Here is a 20,127-nt window from a genome sequence, read left to right on the forward strand (position 1 = left end):
GTCTCAAATACCAAAAAAGGATGATACTAAAACAAAAGGTGCTGGATGACTGAATGTGATCTGTTGGACAGACCATTGGTAAGGAACCAGAAATAAAACAACAGTTAAGTGGGTTTATTTTCTGACACAATTCTGAGACAGGGTGGGGTTAAAAACCCCAGACCTTAATAAAACCCAGAGGGCCTCCCTGGTGGCGCAGGGGGTTAAACACTGCACTATGAAGAAATCTACAGCCTCTGCAACATGAGTTCTATCCCCAGCCAGCCAGGAGAGAAACCCATATGGCGAGGCAGACCTCTTCTTTCTTGCCCACTGCTCCTCTCAGCAGTTATTTCAGTCAGTCTGCCTGTTCTGTCCCCTGCTCTGTCTCTGGTGGATCCTCTCACCTCCCTGCATCTCTGGCCTGTACCCCAGCTCTTCTATGCATAAATAAATCAATCTTTAAAAAAAACAAACAAAAACAGAGATCAAGAGAAACTATGACAATCTCCCAGTGGCAAAAAATAAAAGAGTTAAGAAAGAGATGGCTTTGCAGAAGCTCCTTCCTTCCCTCCCTTCCTCTCCTATTCAAAAGGAAACATAAGACCACATGCCAGACTCAAATGAACTGGTGTTGGAACCTTTGTCTGTATGGATATGTGGATGCTAACCACCACAACGTGGTGGAGTGGTTTCCCTTACAGTTAACACCTTAATCTGTTTTTGTTGCAGCTCAAAGTTCACAGACTTTGTGGAAGTGTGATGTGCCTCCAGTCATCTATGCAAAAATAGTAGTGGCCTCCTTTATTTGTTGTCTTAAATGACTACACAGGAAATATACTGATGTCTTTTTTTTTTTCTATTGAAGTAATGTTGCATTCTAACATTATGTTTTGGGTGTGTATCGCTAAAATTTAAATGTGTATCTGCTGCATTAAGTTCACCTCTAATTCCATCCTTTACCATACTGCCATCTTTCATATAGTACACTGAGTAACTGATTTATGGCTCTGAGATAGTGATTGTCTCCCCAGTGATTAAAATTATACAAACTCTTGTGACTCAAGGGTTACTTTATTTTTTAAAAAAGATTTATTTATTTATGCATACAAGAACTGGGTTACAGGCCAGAGGTGTTGGGGGTTGGTGAGAGGATCCACCAGAGACAGGATGGGGAACAGAACAGGCAGATTGACTGAAATACACTGCTGAGGGGAGCAGCGGGCAAGTCAGGAGAGGTCTGCTGTGCCGTATGGGTAGCTCTCTGGCTGGGGATTGAACTCGTGCTGCGGTGGCTGGGGATAGCTTCGTAAGTTGCATCTTCACCCCTTGTGCCACCAAGGAGGCCCCTCAAGGGTTACTTTAAAATGCTGCTGGGTTGCGAAGCTGCCCGCAGCCTCTGCAGTGCCTGTTCCACCAGATGAGGGTCCCACATGGCGTGCAGTCCTCTCCTGCAGCCCGCTGCTCCCTTCAGCAGTGTACTTCGTCAGTCTGCCTGCTCTGCTCTCCGCTCTGACTCTGGTGAATTCTCTCACCCTCCCGTGCTTCTGACTGCACCCAGTGCTTGTATAAATAAATAAATAAATAAATCTTAAAAAAAAAAAATCCTCTTTGGGAAGGAAGAGTAATTTTCTGCTTGAAGCTTAAGTTAAATATGGACTTAGGTTGGACCCTGCCATATGTAACACTATATATTTTCATCCAGAAGCAATTTTCAGAGACTTTGATATTTATAAAGTCATTTCATTTGATATTAGTACTATTTTATTATGACTATGCTACAGAAAAATACTGACAAATAATAGTTTGGAATTTATATTTTAAATAGTATTATGATATGTGGATTACTCGTGACCAAATTTTGCTTCAGAGTATGTGAAAATGTTATCACATTAGATCAGCAAAAATACTCTGTTTGATGGATGCCTGCCATTATAGATTTGTCTAAACATATAGAATGTACAACACCAAGCATGAGCAAGAACGTAAACTGTAGGCTTTGGGTGAGTACGATGTATCAATCGTTGTAACAAATGTGCTACTTTGCTGGGGCATGTTGATAACCGAGAGGCTATGAATGTGTGGGGCAGGGAGTATATGGGAAATCTTTCTACCTTCCTGCCTTTCAATTTGATGTAAACCTAAAATTTCTCTAACAAAATTAAGTCTTGAAAAAGACGAAAGAATTATAGTTTAACCTTAATCTTAGATTTTCTAAAAAGCATTTGCTGCAAAATAACTTTCATTTACTTATTAATATAGAAAAGTATAGATTGGACTATTAATTTTTAATAGCAATCAGCAAATATCTTTTTTTGAACACTGGGATAATTATAACTAATAACTTCATTAAGTTTTTCATGAACATACATCACTTGATTTTTCTAAGAGGTGAAGTAATTAATTCTGTACAGTTTTTGCAAAATGTTTCAGTTCATGAATTTATCAAAATAGCAATTTATATCTCTTTCGCTACCTTCTATAGCACATAGGTAAATGTGAAAATATCCCCAAATATTAGTGCTAACTCTAATGATTTAAAATAGCTATCCTTGAAGAAACTTTGCATAACAAGGTTAAAATTAGAGAATGGTTGATGCAAAGATGCTAAAAATAAAGAGAGAAAAGAGTGTTCCTTAATTATACATTGGTAACAATTTCAACACTTTATATAAAGAAGACTATTTCACAACTTTCCTAGAAATTACACTGGAAAACTCTATTTTTTTTTCTTTCACCTTGAAATAAAACTGTACTCTTCATTTAGGGATCCCCTACCTCCTCAAACTACACTCTTCCATTATAACCTTGTCTTGTGTCTCATGCATTTGTACCTAATATTCTTTGACTCACTGAGGTCAGAGATAAAAATGGTACTGGAATCCAAACATAGCTCTCTGGTTGAGAAAATCATATATTTTAAAATAATCTAAGACAGAGAGTACTCCTTTTGGCATGGCGCACTCGTGTTAATCATGCTCTGGCAGGTCATCAATGAACAGGGTGTTTTCCTGTCCTGCCCCAGTAGGAAATGCTGCTAATGCCAGAGCAAAAAGCTCCCTTAATGTTCATTCATGCATAATTCAACATGTGTCTTCCTTATTTCTGAAGACTGTGTCTATTGTAGCAAAAGAAAAAAAAAACAAACATTGAAACAGAAAATATATGTGATAAGGTAAAATACATCACTCTGCATGAGGAAAGGAAATATTCTTATATATTTTTATTAAAATACTATCAGGAGCACATTCTAATAAAATCCTATGACATGATAATACAGTGAAAATTAAGTCTATTTCCATTACAGATCCACAACACCTCCTTCCTCAAGTAATGCCCATAAGGAGATTTTTGTCTCATTTCTGAAATGTTACTCTATGTGTTTTCATATATATATGTGTATATTTACACACACAAATATGTGTCTTCAAAAGAATATATTCTTTTTTTTTTAAATAATAAATTTTATTTTTATATTCCCCCATACAATTGCAAAAGCCCCATTCTGACCCCAATCCTTCCGTTCCCGCCCCCCACCCCCAAAAAAGTGTCTCTGGTTCATAGTTTTTTGTTGATTTTGATTTTCACTTTCTCAAAAGAATATATTCTAAAGCAAAAGAAGGTATATATTGAGAAATATTTTAAATTAATATATTTTATGCTAGTGTTAATATAGATAATAGTGGACATATTTCCAATACATATATTTAAAATATTTTATAACCATTAGCTAAGCTCTCCTTATAGTCAACTTGCTGAAGAAAATTTAACATTACCTGTAAATTATTTTAATATTTTACCAGATTCCTATAGGAGACCTATTATTCAAATAAGATAGTAACTTGAATAATAATAATGAATAAAGTTAACTGAGTGCTCACTGTGTACCAGACTCAAATAATTTAGCTGTATTAATGTGTTTAATCATGATACAAAAGTCTGCTAATTTTATATCTGAAGAAGCTGAATCACAAAAAGACAGTAAAACTGAAAACTCACACAACATATAAAGAGCAAAGGTTGGATTTCAATCCAGATCATCTGACAAGATTTATATATTCTGCGATATTAACTCTCAACATTTAAATAAGAGCTGTTTTGTTATTAATCTGAAAACATTATCTTTAAACATATCAAAGTTTTTTTAAAGATTTATTTTTATTATTTTATTTTTTTAAGATTTACTTGATTTTTTTAAATTTTATTTTTATATTCCCCATACAATTGCAACCCTGTTATTTTGACCCCTATCTCTCCTTTTTTGCTCCCCCCCCACCACCCATAGTGTGTCTCTGGTTCATAGTTTTTTGTTGATTTTGATTTTCACTTTCTTACAGTTATTCATTTTCCTGGTCCCTTATTTAAGTTTTCTAGATTCCTGCTATGAGTGAGACCATCCGGTATTTTTCTTTTTCTTTCTGGCTTATTTCGCTGAGCATGATCCCTTCCAGCACCATCCATGTTACTGCAAATTGCATGTGTTTATCTTTTTTGAATGCTGAGTAATATTCCATTGTGTATATGTACCACATCTTCTTGATCCAGTCATCTATTTTTGGGCATTTGGGTTGTTTCCATAGCTTAGCTATTGTAAATAATGCTGCTATAAACATAGGGGTGCAGGTGCTCTTTGGAATTGATGTTTCTGTGTCCTTTGGGTAAATACCTACTAGTGGAATTGCTGGATCATATGGAAGCTCCATCTTTAGCAGGTTGAGGAATCTCCATACAGCTTTCTATAGTGGTTGGACCAGTTTGCACTCCCACCAGCAGTGCAGGAGAGTTCCTTTTTCTCCACATCCTTGTCAACATTTGTTGTTGCTAGTTTTTTTTTTAATATGTACTATTCTCACTGGTGTGAGATGGTATCTCATTGTAGTTCTGATTTGCATTTCCCTGTTTGCAAGAGATGTTGAACATTTTTTCATATGCCTGTTGGCCATTTGTATTTCCTCTTTGGAGAAGTTTCTTTGTAGCTCTTCTGCCCATTTTTTGACAGGATTATTTTCTTTGTTTATGTTGAGTCTCGTCAGCTCTTTGTAGATTTTTGTGATCAGTCCTTTATCATTAGTGTTGTGTGCAAAAATTTTCTCCCAGTTGGTAGTGTTTCTCTTTGTTTTTGTTATTGTCTCTTTTGCTGTGCAGAAGCTCTTTAATTTGATGTAGTCCCAGCTGTTTATCTTTGCCTTCACTATCACTGCTTTGGGCGATGTGTCTGTAAAGATGTCTTTGAGGTGCATGTCTTGTAGTGTTTCACCTATATTTCCTTCTATATATTTTATGGTTTCAGGTCTTATGTCTAGTTGTTTAATCCATTTTGAGTTGGTTTTTGTGCATGGGGTGAGGTAGTAGTCAAGTTTCATTCTTTTGCATGTAGCGACCCAGTTTTCCCAGCACGATTTATTGAACAAACTTTCTTTGCTCCAGTGCATATTCTTTGCTCCTTTGTCAAAGATTACTTGACCATAAATCTGTGGGTTTATTTCTGGGTTTTCTATTCAGTTCCATTGGTCCATGTGTCTGTTCTGGTTCCAGTACGATGCAGATTTTTAAAGATTTATTTATTTTTATATAAGAACTGGGGTCCAGGCCAGAGGTGTGGGAGCATGAGAGGATTCACCAGAGGCAGAGCGGGGAGCAGAACAGGCAGACAGTCCAAAATATACTGCTGAGGGGAGCAGCAGGCATGACAGGAGAGGTCTGCCGTGCCATGTGGTATCTCCCTGATCAGCTGGGAATTGAACCCACACTTCAGAGGCTGTGGATAGCTTCACAGTACTGCGCTCACCCCGCTTCACCATCAGGGAGGCCCCATATCATAAAGTTTAAAGGAAGGCCAGATTATGACATCTTACAAAATTTCATAATATTCCCTTTACTTTTTCTTCTGTGTGTTCCAAACACAAATGACAGAAAGCTCTTCTTTTTCCTCCACCATAATACACTCTGTATGAATTACTCTCCACAAGTTATATAGCTGTCATTCCCAATTTTTTCTAGTAGAACTTTCAGAAATATAGTTTCTATGGGGGTGTCTTGACAGCTGCAAAGAGAGTGCGGGGTTCATCTTACGTATATGAGGTTATAGCTTGAGCTTCTGGTCTCATGCATATCCATCAGGAAGTTGACTTCCTGTCACTCGGTGTTTTGTGATTCAGCTCAGTGATGCCTGGGGTAGCTTTGGACTCTTATTCTTGACTTCTCTTTCCCTATTATTCCCACCAAAACAAAAAATTCCTTTAGGTGTGTTAATTCTGCTGGGACTAAGTCTCCTTTAAAGGAGTTACGATTTTACAAAAAGTCTTCATCAGTGTTTCGGAAGTGATGACCCACATTATCCTCCTCAATAACAACATTCTGCCAAGAGAATCTAGTGCAGCTGTGCATGACCAAAATAATTCCACATACAGTTTCCATTTGTCCTTACATAGCAGAAGTGAAACAATGTTGCTGAAAAGAAAAATAACTAAGATTTTGAAGGTGTTTGTTTTTGGGGGTTGGTGGTAAGATCTCATCTTTCTGAGATCATGTCAGTTAGCACTATAATTATTTGCTTATAAGTATTATTTCTCAAATTATGAGACCATTAGATTTTGTCACAAATAATAAAAGTCATAGGAGAGAAAAATGGGAATGCAAGGTAAGGGAGGTGTTCCTAAAGTTTTTTTTTTTAGAAAAATATTGGCCTTGAAGTCTGCTATAATCCTTTTCACCTCTGCAGTAAGAACCTTGCATTTTACTTTCTATCTATTTTAACTATGAGGCTATTTGCATCCTTTTAGATGCATTATCAAGGTAGGACTACTTGGTGCCAATTTGTAGATTTTTCAGAGGGTACAAATCAGGAGACAGCATACAGATTGGGGAATTAGATTTTAACTGTTTAAAGGATTCTCCTCAAAGATTTATACGCACATTTGATTTTGAAAAATATTGTTGTCATTTAGCTAGTATATTATAATTATGTTGTGGTTCTTAAAGCTATTCACAAATATTTCCTTTTTCTGCTGACATGTGAACAAATATCTCTGTAACTTCCAAGTATTTTCATGCCAATGTGGGAAGGAGACTATGTCAGTTTGGGTCCTTGAGTGAACTTCAAGAATGGCTTCTCTGCTGACCTGAATTAGATACGGAATACAAGGGAGAAAAAAAACCTTTATTATCATCTTAATCCACTGAAATTTGGGAGTAATTTGTTACCCCACTATAAGATACCCAGTGTTGCCTATCCTGATACACATTCTTTCTCTCTTCTGAATAGATCCTCAGTGGATCCTAGATTAGTTAAATTTTTATTGAGCTGTCTTGTTGGGAACACACTAGTTTTGTCATCCTATTTCTCATATATTGTTTTAAGTTACATTCCCCATAATTCTTATACTTTTTCTACTCCTAGAAGAAATTATACCTGCTGCTTTAGCCACCACTTACCTCTTTCAGGTCACATATGAATCATCTCTGATCTTATGATGTTAGTTGTCATGCTTTCAAACAACCTCAACAATTTACATTAAGGGGAGTTGCCGCTGATTATAAGTTTGAATCTTAAAATTAATAAGCATCTTGAATTTTATGATATATACAATCCCTATTCACATCACTACCTGTAAGGGGGGGGGATATATCAATCATTTGAGAAGCTTCTCTGATCTCACAAGAAATTTTTTCCCTTCCCCCATCTATAACATGGAGGAAGACTTTCTGTTTCATTTAGGTTGGCAACATTTACTATATAAATATAATATTCTTTGAAAGGCTGATTCTACAGAATCTTATAGAGTTTACTTTAACACCATTTAAAAATAAGGTCTCTTAGATTTTAAGAAGAAAATGGTGGTTATCAGAAGGGAAGGGGTAAGGGGGATTGGATTAAAAGGGTTAATTGTATGGTGATGGATAGAAGCTTGATTTTTAGAGCTGATCATAATAATGTATATATAAATGTTGAATGTAATTAAAAAAAGATTTACTGTTCTACTAGAACTTCTATTGAGGGACACATACAATAAATACATGATACACAATAGACAAATAAATACATTGCTAACTAAATAAACAAAAATAGGATCCAGAAGTAATGTAACTATTGCTAAATCAGCTTTTTATTCAAGAACGTTTTAAATTATGACTATTAAGGAAGACAAATTTCACATCAGTCGTATCTTTAGAACCTGTGGTATTATGAATCATATTTATTTTTCAAGAAGTTTGTCTCTTTCAAAATTACTCCTTTGTGACAGTTTTGAGTATTTCAAAATAGTCATATAGATAATCTTTTCAACACCCTGTACTTTCTGGTTTTGACCTCCATTTACTATTGGTCTCATCCTTCATCCTACCTTAACCTCTAATTTCCTTGGAAACATCCTAGAGACTTATCTTTGCCGAACTTATAGACACCCCAAATTTCATTTCATGTATGCCACTTTCTAAACACATTCTCCTCTTTTATCTTTTGAGTTTACCCCAATTATCCAGACTGCAGATCTCCTTCAATACAACTATTCCCTTCACTCCATATTCATATTTCACTGTTCTTCACAACTTGTCTTTTTCTCCCTCTTAAGCTTAAAATGATGGCCTGTGATTGTAATGTCTTATGTGTATATACTCCCTACTCCTTTTTCTTTATGCTGCTTTTGCTTTGCTTTACTCCCTTAGCAAAACACAAATCTTGTTAAATTACGCTGTTCTCCTTGAGACTTCCACCCATGCAACATAAGGTTGGGGGGAAAAAGCACAACTGTGTTAACTTATCTCACTTTAAATTCATGATTTTGAATCATAGATGGATCATTTATTTCACCAAGCAGTGATACTCTGTATCCCTAATCAATTCATATTTCCTCGCCTTTAGAGGACTGTTTCTTTCTTTCCTCCCCAAATTCTAAGTATTTCTTCATCCACACATGTAACTTCCTACTTAGCTGAGAAAATTGTCACAATCATGACCAAATTTACCCAGAAAGATGCTACTCCATCTAACCATCTACCAATACAGTACCTGCATGTTGCAATCTTCCTGCTTCCTTCTTCCTGCTATTAATTCATAGTGTGTCTATTTAAATACAACCCCTCTAGTCATGCACTGTATCCCATCTCTTATCACCTACTTCATATCATTATTCCAGGAAACTTCCCCTTTCCATCATGATTATTATATTTGCTACAGAATCATTACACACATATAGTGTTATTTCTTACTGTGTTTTCTGTCTGAAAATAAGTATTTCCCCATGAGCTCCAATTTCATTTTTTATAAAGATGAGACAGAGGATGGGAAGATATGTCACTAATCAGGGGGAATGAATATAAACCAGAATCCTTTATTATTCATAACTGTTAGAATGATTATAAAAATGGCAAGAGGGAACACATGTGGGCGAAGATGTGGAGAGAAGGGGACTTTGTACACTGTTCATGGAAATAGAAATTGGTGGAATCATTATGGAAAACTGAACAGAGTTGCCCAAAGTTTAAAAATAAAACTACTATATGATCCAGTAATCTCACTTCTGGATATATATATATATATATATATATATATATATATATAATCTGAAAGAAACAAAATCATAATCTGATAGTGGTGTCATGGTCATTGCAGCACTATTAACAATAGGCAGGATATGGAAACAATCTAAGAGTCTATTTATAGATGAATGGATAAAGAAAATGTTACAAGATGCACACACTGGACTATTATTCAACCATAAAATGAAGAAAATCCTGCCATTTGTGACAACATGGATGAATCTGGAGGGCATTACACTAAGGGAAGTAAGTCAGATACAGACAAATAATGATGGTGTTATTTATGTGTGGTACCAAAACTAACAACAAAAAAGCCAATAGAGAATGGAATGGTGACCAGGAGCTGAGGGCTGGGAAGAAATGGGGAGAAATTGGCCACTGTACACAGTTGTAAGATGAACAAGTTTAGGAGCTAATGTACAGCATTGTATCTATTGTGAATAATGCTATATTGTATTCTTGAAATTTGCTGAGAGTAAATCTTAAGTATCTCCATACACAAACACTATGTAAGGTGATGGATGTGTTAATGAACTTGATTATGGTAATCATTTCACAGTGTGTGTGTGTGAATATATATATATCTCAAATCATCATGCTGTACATTTAAATATATACATTTTAATTTGTTGATTATACCTTAAAAAAAGCTGTGAAAAATTGCTATTTTAGATTAAATACTTTTTAAATAGAATATGATCTATCCCAGATTTAGCTGCATTTACACATTTGTACACATTTTTTGTTTTTAACTAGTTTTTTTGATTTGTATAGTTTTCTTATGAAAATCTATATATTGATTTTATATTGAAAAACTAATTACTGTCCCATGAAATAATTGATTAACTTGACATTGCAAATTTACCTAATGAAAAATATATTCTTCAAAGAATGTTTTGCCAAGACATTGTTAGCAGATTTTTCAAAAATTTTTCTTTCTATTCTCACAGGTCCTATATAGAAAATGGATATAATGTTGTAATGTGTTCTCCATTCATCTGTATATTTGTTCAAGAGTTTTGCTAAATATGAAAAGGAAGTTGATCTTAAGTACCATAAATGGTATAGATTATTCTATAGGGAGGAAATATCACATTTAAGTCATGTGTCTGCTTATTCTATCTATATATAATTCAAAGATATCTTTGGTCAACTCAAAATAGACTCTTGCTAACTTACAGACTAAAAGTAGAAATTGTAAGGAAAATACAAAATGGGTGATTCTTGTTGCATAATATTAGTGGCAGATTACTCCTAAGTTTTTTGAATTTTTGGCCTAATTTTCTTTTTTTTTTTTAATTTTTTTTCTTTTTTTTTTTAAATATTAAATTTTATTTTTATATTCCCCCATACAATTGCAAACGCCCCATTCTGACCCCAATCCTTCCCCTCCCGCCCCCCACCCCCCAAAAAGTGTCTCTGGTTCATAGTTTTTTGTTGATTTTGATTTTCACTTTCTTATATTCATTTTCCTGGGCCCTTATTTAAGTTTTCTAGATTCCTGCTATGAGTGAGACCATCCGGTATTTTTCTTTTTCTTTTTGGCTTATTTCGCTGAGCATGATCCCTTCCAGTTTTTGGCCTAATTTTCTTTATGGATTATGTTCTACATATTTTGGGTATATGCTTTTTACAAAATTTAGTTAACAAAAATTGTTACCGTGTTTAGTAATTCTTGTTCCCAATTAATAGAACTGCATTTATTTACCTGGAAAATGCTCTAAGATTCTTATATTAATTAGGGTATAATTTACAAAATTTTAAGTCATTTCCTATATTGCATATATTTGATATTTAGTTATATATTTAAATATGATAACATCTTATGTAAAATATTTTGAGCACCTTTTTTGAAATTGTTTTTATAGTTAAGTTTACAAACAATGAAAGAATTACCCTAATAAAATTCACTGTGAATTACTCCATTTCATTGGTATTTATATGTATTAGGAAAACCATATATACAACACATATGTGTATATGTACATACATACATATATACACATACTCAGTCATCTAGCAAATTCTATTGACTCACCTCATTTAAGCATTATCAGTCTTCAACAGTCATTTACACTTTCATTTGTAATCATGACTTTTTTCCTAGAAAACTAGACAAGATAATGAGGTGAGATCATAGTCTGAAAACTGACATAACTACTTTAAATTACTTTTCTCTTTGAAAACAATCACCATTGGTGTGTATGTTTTTATATTATATTTAAAATATTTCAGTGCACTTTTTAAAAATAGTTTTTAAGAGTCAAATTTGTGAGTGATAAGAGAATTAGCTTATTGTTAGACTATATATAAAGGTAATTTAATTGAAGTCAATCCCTGTATTTTTCAAACCAAAACAACTCTTTGAAATATTAACCTGCTCTTCTTGGGAAGCCTATCAGTTTGAATTAAGAAAATAGTAAACATAAAAAAAAAAAGAAAGAACAAACTTTTTTCATATATTAAATTGAAGTGCCCATGGAATTCTACTAATTTTTGGTATACATTGCTTTAGGGGGCTAGTGGAGAAAGCTTATTAGGGAGCATTGTTACACATGTAAATATTAGCTGGCATTATAATATAAATTCAGCCAGAATCAGAGTCCTCTCTTCAGTATATCATTGGTTCTTTTCATCCTACCATGGTGTAAAAGGCATGAATTGGCTACTGGAATTATTTATTGATTTCCTCTGTCTAGAAAGAAAGTAAAATATTTCATTGGAGCCAGTCCACCAACAGTGAAGTTATTTTTCTGACAACTAGACAATATTCATACTGGTTTGTTTAGAAAACCAATTAAAGTAGGTTATCAAATCAATTGCTAGTCTCTTTCTGTTGTAGTCAAGTCAATACCATGCCATTCTCTCTCTTATTTTTTCTCATATCTTTATTTTATGAGAGTAGTCCTGTAGCATGTGCTGACTTTCTCTGTTTTCTTTCCAGTCATGGATTCATTGGACTGGTAAGCAGGAAGCACTTGTCCTCAAATGATTAGTAAAACATATAAGTGCCAGAAAATGAAAGATAAGCTCCATAAAACTTGGAAGCTTGCCACCTTTATTTTCATTCTAGGAGCCCAAAAGTCTGCAGCATGTCAGGTACTTTCTTTAAAGTACAAGACAAATTTCTGTTCCTTTTGCTACTCATCCATAAAGAGGCACAACATCTGTTGAGCCTGTCTGGATTTTGGTGGGAATAGAGACCACATCTCATTGGGCTGCTTGCTGCAGTAACATGTACACTCATTGAGTAACCCATGACCTTCAGTGGAATCCAATAGGAGAGGCCTCTGTGGAGAGGGTATGTCATGGTACCCACTGTCCTGCTCCTTGGTTCTTAAGATCCAGAAGACCCAATGGAAATTGAATATTTGTGCCAGATATTGCCTCAATTATAAATATTTAAGTATTTTGTATTCCTGTTATTAGTCTGTAAGTTAACCTGAATTTTTTAAAAGGCATACATAAGCAAAAATGTTGACTAAGCATAGAATAAAAGGGATAAAAGTAGAATTTGCTTTTTATTTTATTATTTATTTATTAAAATTTTTATTTACTCATATACAAGAACAGGTTATAGGCAGATGTGCGGGAGGGTGAGAGAATTCACCAGAGACAGAGCAGGGAATAGAACAGGCAGATTGACTGAAATACACCGTTGAGGGGAGCAGCAGGAGAGGCAGGAGAGGTCTGCCATGCCATGTGGGTATCTCCCCAGCCAGCTGGGATGGAACATGCACTTCAGAGGCTGTAGACAGCTTCACAGCACTGTGCTCAACCACCTGCGCCACCAGGGAGGCCCAGAATTTGCTTTTTATAAAATTAATTTGCTATGAGAAACAAATAACAGACCCACAAAAACTAATACTGGTAGCTTCCAATTAGTTAAATAACTCATAGAGTCACTTAACAAATGTTTGAATATTAGTCAATTTAAAGTATACATTTTGTCAGTCATTGTAACTCTTTTTAGCAGTACATGTTGATAAAAAGTTGAAAAAAATAGCAACTATTTAGTTCTTTTTTGTTGTAATTTTCCTTGTGACCTGGCTAGTATGCTATATGATAGTAGGTAATGTGATATAACAGTTAAGATTGTGGACTTTGTAGTTAAATTTTATATAATAATGAAAAAACCCTTAGTTTTTTCAAGTGTTAACTATACTAAGGGTTTTTTTTTATTATTTTATACATTATTCAAATGTTAACAGTACATTATTCAAGTGTTAACAGCACTAAGGTTTTTTTCATTATTTTAATTTTTAAAATCATATTTTTTAATTGAGGCAATATTTTGTTTACAACACTAATTGTAATTTAAGGATATACACCTCTTCAGATATATGTTACCATGCCAGTTACCACACCACATCCAACACCAAAGCACCCATAATACTCCAACATTGACCTTTGGGCCCCCTCTGTGTTTTACTCACCCTGCTATACTCCCCTTTTGTAGCCTCAATTCAATATTAGGTGTCTAGGGTTTGTTTTGTTTTAGTCTTGTCTGTTCTTTTCTGTTTCTTTGTATTCCACATCTCAGTGAAGTCATCCCATATTTGTCATTCTCCTTCTCACTTTTAAGTTGGTGGCCCTTAGTAGGTTTTTTAAGTTCTGCAAACTTCTATTTTCCCTATGTAAAAATGGGGATACATGTGATACTGGAGCAGAGATTGAGATGAGGCCTAAATAAAATACAATATGTAATGCACTGGCTATAGAAAATCTTCAGTAAATATTAAGTATAAATATTCAGGACTATATTTTAGCTTCTTCAGTTATAAAATCACAAGACCTTTACAGTCTACACTTAGTAGATTTCTGTAATTTTAGGTCATATCTGTACAAATTGAAGTGAATAGAGAAAAGAACCACTATTTAATCAAGGTTTATGAACAAATTATTAAGGACCAGTTACATATTAATGATCTACTGAATAATTACCTTTTTTTTGAACTGTAAGTAGTCAGTCTCATTAGACCTCTTTTAAAATCATTAAGTTAGACCATGGACCAAGGTATATTATATTGTAGTATCTTTGCTCCCTACCACTTAAATCTTTTCTTTCAAATTATATTATTTCATTATTTCCCTCAGATTAAGGAATTTGAAAATTTAGACATATCACATATATATATATATAATATGTAAATAACAATTTAATTTAGGTTGAAAAAATGTTTTCATTTTGTGTTTTGTGAAAAGCCACAACTTTTTTCAAAAAACATCTTATTATTCTCTTATCAATTCTATCAATGTTAATATGTGTTAAAGATAATAATATTAGTGAAAATTTAGGTTCATTTTCTCTTCCAATAGAAGGCAAAGCAAACAAACAAAAAAATCTTTTTTGGGCCTTTGCAGTAATTACAGATGGTCTCAGAGCAGAAAATAACTGGGTAATTGCACTGTGAGTTTAGAGATCACAAACAGAATTATAGCATTTGCTTCATTTCACTGCATGTCTTGAATTGATAGAATAAACTAGTTGGGGAAGATTTTGGTTTCAAAATACACTGAAAATTGTCAATCAACATTGATATCTCTAAAAATCCATGTGTGATGAATGAATCTTGTGCTTTTAATGATGACTGCCAAAGTGGCCAACTGGTGCTCATTGTGAAGTACAAAGTTGTTACAAAATCAGCTTGCATTAGGCTTTCTGTTGTTTTCTTCAAATTGTGAACTGATTTCTCATATTTGGATTTCACTGTCTGACCTAAAATTAGCTTATTGATCATGATCTGTGCGCTTTTAGTAATTATTTGTCAGAAAAATCTGACTTACATGTTAAATGTTAAATAGTTTGTGTATGGGGGGACATCAATAATGAACCCAAGAATAAAATATATGGTATATAATGAAATATTTATAATCTGCAAGATATAGATAACACTGTGACTGGCAATTTCCATTGAAATCCTTAATTATAAGGACATTCATAAATTAATATTGCTCAAGATTGTAATCCAATCTATGGAAAACTGTATTTATGAATGGTAAAAGAGAATATCACAAATATGCTTTTAAAAATTAGCTTTACTCAAGACAGGAAAGGAAAGACTTCCGATCTCTTCAGTACTTTTGTTACTCTTAAACTAGATCTTACAAACTCAAATGCTTGAGGGAATTGTGCTGTTTAGATAAATGGGTAAAGAGAGGAAAATATCAAGCAATAAATGTGTTAATGGAACCCTATGCCAATTCACTGCTGCTTATCACAAACAGCCTGAACAGATTATACTTTTTTAGGCTTTGTCATTTTCTTGAATCTGCAGCATGTATTGCTTCTACCTCCCATCCCCATGTAACTCAAGAACACCCTGCACCCCACTGCACTGTTCTTTGAAATAGCCAAAAGGATTATATTTTCCAGTTCAAATGCCCTTTGTCTTTCCTTTGCTATTTGATGCAAATTCCTGTATCTACCATTGTCTTTCAGCATTGACACAGTGCCTTCAATCTCTGATTCTTTTATTACTTTCTATGTTTCTGTTGAGTTTTTAACTGCTTTCCATTCAAGCAATATAACTGTCCTTGAAATTTGAATGTTTTTAGAATAACTGAGATTGTTTAGCTGCTCTCTGCTTCTAAGATACAAGATTTTTCTGTTTTCTTGCACCTGGGTTTCAATTAGACCTCCAAGATAAAACAGAAAACACAGTATACTTCCATTTGGTATATGTATGTGTGTGCGTGTTTCTGTGTATTTATTTATTTATTTAAAGATTTATTTATTTTTTTACAAAAGCTGGGGTATAGGCCAGAGGTGGGTGAGGGTGAGAGGATTCACCAGAGACAGAGCAGGGAGCAGAACAGGTAGACGGACTGAAACACATTGCTGAGGGGAGCAGTGGGTGAGGCAGGAGAGGTTTGCTTCGCCTGTGGGATTCTCTCTGGCCTGCAGGGATTGAACCCGCACTGCAGAGGCTGCAGACAGCCTCATAGCGCGCCGCTCAACCCGCTGCGCCACCGGAGAGGCCCTGTTTCTGTGTGTTTAAACAATGTGGGCTAAAACTAGTGATTTGAAAATTTAGCCTGGTGTTCTGGAATATACTTATTGCTGGAATTAGAAAATTGCTATTGACTGATTTCGGGGTGATTCTGCTTTATTATTGCAATCTCTCTTAATTAAGTTTCTATTAAAATTGATTCTATGACTGATAGAAGCACATAGTTCATTGTCTACTTTTCTGAATAAAAGCAATGATGTGTATCTAGGGTGTAGCATAAAGTTGTCTTTTATTTCATTTTAGATGTATTTTTTTCTGGTCTCTTTAAAAACACTATCCACATTTTGATTCAATCATAGTTTTTATTTTAAAAAATTGGATTTCTTATTGCTGAATTAATTTATATTTCCCTGCCCTTTTCCATTTCTTTGGTGTACCACAAAGTTCTAAAACTGTTCTCTTGGTTTCCATGTTTATGAGAGTTCAGGTTATGAATTAAAGCTTTAGTGTCAGATTCAGTTTTAATAACTCCTCTCCCAATTATCTCTATCTTGATTAAGATACTTAACCTTCTAAGTTGTAGAGAAAATGTAATACTAGGAACCATGACAGACTTGGGAAGATTAAATCAAGTAATGCATGTAAAATAGATTACAAAGTGTCTATTATGCAAAGTAGTATATAGCACATAATAAGCATCCAATAAATGCCAGTAGTTGGAATGATGATACTGCCTCTGCTGCTTTGTCTTTGTCTGTTTACACTGTAATATCTTTGCAGTGCAGCTGTCGCTATGTTACTTCAAACTATAATCATTGTAATAACCATCACGTTGTTTCAGTGAGATCTTCTACAGTGTAGCAGGCACTATACAGGTGGAGGAGGATCCAGCAGTATGTAAACAGATAAAAATCCCAGTCTTTTTGAAGTGCGCATTTGAGTTGCTGGGTAATGATGCAAGAATAAAAAGTTAATCATGTTGTTTATTTCAGCTAATGATAAGTGTGTCATGGGAAAAAAAATGAAGTAAGATCCAGTATAGATACTTAAAAAGCAATGGTGACATTTTAAATAGGGTGGCCATGGAGGTCCTCTTAAAAGGGTGATATTTGAACAAAGACACAAAGAGTTGAGAAAATACATACATCAATTTTCCAGGAAATAACATTTTTGATGTTCTTACTAAGTGCAAAGTTAGAATATGATAAGATTGAAGACTTCTTCAATCTTCAGGGTGTGGTTGGACATCAGTTCTACTATGATGTAGGCCACTGTCTTACTTGGCTTTTCTTCAAGTGAAAGAAGAAAAAAATAAGCCAACAAAACAAGAGTGGAAAGCAGAAGTTTTGAAATTGTCCACCCTCCTATCATCTACTGCCAAACAAAAAAGTAAACGAAGCCCAAAACCATGAACCAGTGGTTATGACAAGATTAAGACTACCATTAAAGACTAAGGCTGCAAAAGTGGTAGTCCATGTTATACTCTATCTTATTTGCATTCTTGGATCTGAAAAATTGGGATAGATATTAAGAATGAATATGGAGATCATGCTCAGCGAAATAAGCCAAAAAGAAAAAGAAAAATACCGGATGGTCTCACTCATAGCAGGAATCTAGAAAACTTAAATAAGGGACCAGGAAAACGAATAACTATAAGAAAGTGAAAATCAAAATCAACAAAAAACTACGAACCAGAGACACTTTTAGGGGGGCGGGGGTGGGAGGGGAGGGATTGGGGTCAGAATGGGGGGGCTGCAATTGTATGGGGAATATAAAAATAAAATTTATTATTAAAAAAAAAAAAAATGAATATGGACTCTCAGATTTAACAAAACAGTGGCTCCCGATTAGCACTGGCTATTCTATAGACAATTTCAGAAGTCCTATTTTTCTATTCTTGTTCTGTCTGCATTTTTTTTTTTTACACTTTTGTTAGCTCCTGTCTATTTTTTAAAATAAATTATTTTATTTTATATATAATTCTTACATCATTTTTCATTTTTTTATATTCCCCATACAATTCCCACCCCCCCTCATTGAGTTCTAGGGACATCAAAGTCTACTAATCTACTTCATAATTTCCTGAAGATCAAGTTCCCTTGCCTGTTCCCCTGAATCTACTGGTAGTTTTAGTGATTGCATCTCCTTGTTTCTATTAATTTATCCCTGCCACTCTATATTTTGAGGCCTCCATCATTCCATGAATGTTAATGATAGCAGCTCATTAACCTACTTCTTTCTACCATCTTATCTAGACTATGGAAGAGATCCATCCACATGGAATGTCTTAGTCATAAGACATGTCTCATCATGTTCCTGGAGGACTTGGTAGATGGTGTTTTTTCTGAGACCTTCCATGGATCATAATCCTTGGTGAGTATTTTGGGCTTATATTACAGCTTTCTCAGCCTCTTCATTCTCCCTTTTTATTCTGTCTGGGTAACTCAGAAATTTTGACATCATTTGGTTTTCATTGGTAAAAATGTGGGGAGTTGAGAGAGCAGAAGCTGATGTCTTTGGTCAATTAAGCTCCCTATGGTTGGAGATACATAAGACACACCTTCATGGCTGCCATTTCAGATGAATAAAATAAAATATATTAGTTCAGAGGGTGGAGAGGAGTTACTTACAAATTCAAATAACTATAAGGGTGATGCAGGTAATATAAATGAACAAAGTAGGCAGTCTGGCTATTAGAAAGAAATACTGTTCAAGCTTGAAGTGAACTTGGCTTCATTGTTGGAAAAATAACATAGTTTGTTGCTAACAATGAAGGAATGATTGCTAAGTGGAAAAATTGAAATTGAGTATTGCCAGATCTTCTGATATTTTTTAAGAAGCTCAAATGTAGATATTTATATGACATGAATTTTACATACTGAAAATTAATTTTTAAACAAACCTGTTGGGCTAGGATAATAGAGGACTCAAAAAATTGATTTTAGCTTAAAGACTTCTGCGTGTGCATTACTCCATTTAATGATGTTAATACAAATCACTTGTCGGCTTTTTGGCTAAGTTCAAGTGTAGTGATGCTAATAAAAGATCCATTCTTCTCACCTTCCTCTGTGGTTATGTATCTCAGGGAATATTATACCCCAGTTAGCTAATTCTGCACCCTAAGTATTACCTGCCTTTTCTTCTCTGTGCCTGCAAGTACTTGAATTTGTGGTATTGTTGTACAAAGGCAAAAGGGTTTAAGATAGTCAGCACAACTCCTGTCTTGCCTGCTGCTCCCCTCAGCTGTGTATTTCAGTAGATCTCCCTGTTCTGCTCCTACTCTGTCTCTGGAGAATCTTCTCACCTCCCCCTGCACATCTGGCCTGTACCCCAGTTCTTGTATGCATAAATAATTTAAAAAAAAACATAGTTAAGGTAGGTTTATTCCTGTGCTAAGTCATTGTAATGGTCACTGCCAAGAAGGGTCCAATCCTTTCCTACTATTGCCATTGATATACTCTTTGGAGTTTTTTGTTTTTTTTTCCCCCTAGTCCTTACCAATATTCTTCCCTAAATCTGTTGCTACCACTGTGTATGTGTTACTACTGCTGCATATCTGTTACTGATTCAACTTGAAAACTAATAGTTGTATGTTATTGTACTCTCTAGGCAACATACTTTTCATATATGTGCACCTCCTATATGTGCACCTACAACT

General features: G+C 34.5%; 1 long non-coding RNA gene across 1 annotated transcript in view; it reads left to right on the top strand.

Annotated features, from left to right (window-relative positions):
* The window catches only part of LOC129145952 (uncharacterized), a 97,998-nt gene that overhangs the window by 526 nt on the left and 77,345 nt on the right, over positions 1-20,127 (top strand). Inside the window, exon 2 of the long non-coding RNA XR_008552191.1 lies at positions 18,725-18,842. This is a non-coding gene — a long non-coding RNA (uncharacterized LOC129145952). The remainder of the gene's footprint in view (positions 1-18,724; positions 18,843-20,127) is intronic.

Source organism: Talpa occidentalis, unplaced genomic scaffold (assembly GCF_014898055.3).
Source record: "Talpa occidentalis isolate TD23 unplaced genomic scaffold, MPIMG_talOcc4v2.1 talOcc4.16, whole genome shotgun sequence".
Lineage (NCBI taxonomy): Eukaryota > Metazoa > Chordata > Mammalia > Eulipotyphla > Talpidae > Talpa > Talpa occidentalis.